A 2191-nucleotide genomic window follows, 5' to 3' on the forward strand; every position below is an offset into this window, starting at 1 on the left:
CTAAAGTATGTGGTTTGTTTTGTTGCTGAAAGACGAACTTCCCCGCCATACTGCTCTATTTCAGACAAGACTCGTATTTCTCTCATGTTTTTAAAGTTCAGTATTGTAGATAATAATTTTCACAGAGAAGTCTGTCATATTTTCTGTTATAAATCAAGCTTTTGCCGATGTTAGTAAATGAAAAAAGGTGTTTATTTTTACTTAAGAACTTATTTATATAAAAAATAATATTAAACGAAGCAGGCCTGCATGGAGCACCGCGTGGCTTTATCTGAAATATTTATTTATTTTCTTAAACGATGCTTGTATGAAGGAGACACGAAACTCAAAGAATCCTAAACGAAATCCTTTTGGTGATCCAAGTAGAAACAAGTGTTTGAAAAACCTTATTTGGAGGCAAAGTCAGCAAATTCTCATCAGTTTTTTTTTATTAAACATAAACAGTGATTGTATATATGCGGTTTTTATGTCTCGATGACATAAAAGTTAATCTCAATATTTGATAACGCTTCTATGTTAGGCCTTGAAGAGCACAGAGACTCATCTCTTGAAAACACTGCAAAATGCAAAACAAACAAAAAAGAAATCATTCACGTCTCTGTGAACTAACTGCGCTAAGACCAGTGACGCTCTCAGTTTACCCCTGAGCAAACATCTTCACACCAACTTCCGATTGACAAAAGTCTGAAGTCTCCCGACAAAAGCGCAGGGATTAATAAAATAAACAGGCCTCGTGTAACAAACAGGCCCATGTCGACATGTTTATGCTGAGCTCCCTTTTGAAAACTGCCGAGACTTAAAAATTCTCAGAGACAGTTTTCACAATTTCATCTTTCCTGCAGCACAATAGAAAAGAGGAGAAACTAGTTTTTGATTCGCTATAAAATCTGTTAATTTGTCACGTGTATGTGTGATTATTCAGCTCTTTGTTCTGCTATTTGCATGTGTTTACAGAGCCAGAGGAGACAAACGCTGTCACCTGTGAGGACCACGCACTGTGTGTTTCTGGCTGACCGGCAAACACGTCAGCTGGCTCCGCCACATCCAAAGCACACCCCTCTATCCGTCACTGCTGACATCTCAATGAAATACAACCACACCCTGTAATAATAATAATGTTAATAATAATGATGATAAAAATAATGATAATACTCCCTTCTGTGAAAAAACACACACCAAATTCAAAGGTTCTTATAATGACCTGCAATAGGTTTTAAACAATCTATATAAAAATGGTTTAACGAGACATTTACTGAGTTCTTCAGCAGAGATCAGTGCTGGCATCAAGTCGGACGGGGTTCTTCTCCTAATGTGAAAGAGAACAGCGCCCCCGAGTGGTCAGTACATAAACGTGCAAAATGCAGGCGTTTTCCCATCAGCAGTTGTAGTAATGTTAGGCATTTAAACCTAACTACATTATAATTTGAGTTCCGGTCATTTCTCTCTGGTAAGCCGCATAATAAACTATAACACAGCAGCTGTTCACAGGTGTAACACATAAATGTATCCGACGACAAGGTTAACTCCTCTTTGAGCAGAGGCGGGGAACGGTGTGTAAACAAGAACACTAAAACACAGCTGTGGGAAATTAAAAGTAGAATTTTGTAATTGCTGTTAAATGCTACAAACTGTAGATGCACAGAACAGCTACTGTATGCTATTTAAAAGCATCAGAAATATTAGAAATATAAGTTATAGCTGAGGTGCTGCGCTATAAATTACGGATACCCTGATTTATTTAAAATGTCTGCAAATGAAACGATATATTGCTGAAGCGGGACTGTCACACCAGACTTATATTTATTACAAGTATCATGTTTAAAAGCGAAATGCTGATGCTATTGTGTCAGTAATGCTAAAGTGATATTTGTGATGTGATGTTTTCAACAACAACAACAAAAGACTTTAATAAGCAAAGTAACAAGTCTGACCAGTAGTGTGATTGCTATTTATGTGTTTGTTTGTTTGTTTAATAGTTTTTAAATACACAACATGAGAATATTACATATCCTTTTTAGTTTTTGGTCACGATGATTATGAAGTAAAAATCTGATGAGTAATTTGTTTCATAAGAACTGCTGAAACATTTAGTTTTATCTCAGAAATGCAGTTGAACATGTGTTGCAGTCTATAGTAAGTAGGGGAGACCGGGGATAGTTGTAACATTTTTGACATTTCTGTCTGTAAATTG

This window comes from Haplochromis burtoni, unplaced genomic scaffold, assembly GCF_018398535.1.
Source record: "Haplochromis burtoni strain Fernald_Lab_line unplaced genomic scaffold, NCSU_Asbu1 Contig_99, whole genome shotgun sequence".
NCBI classification, from domain to species: Eukaryota; Metazoa; Chordata; class Actinopteri; order Cichliformes; family Cichlidae; genus Haplochromis; species Haplochromis burtoni.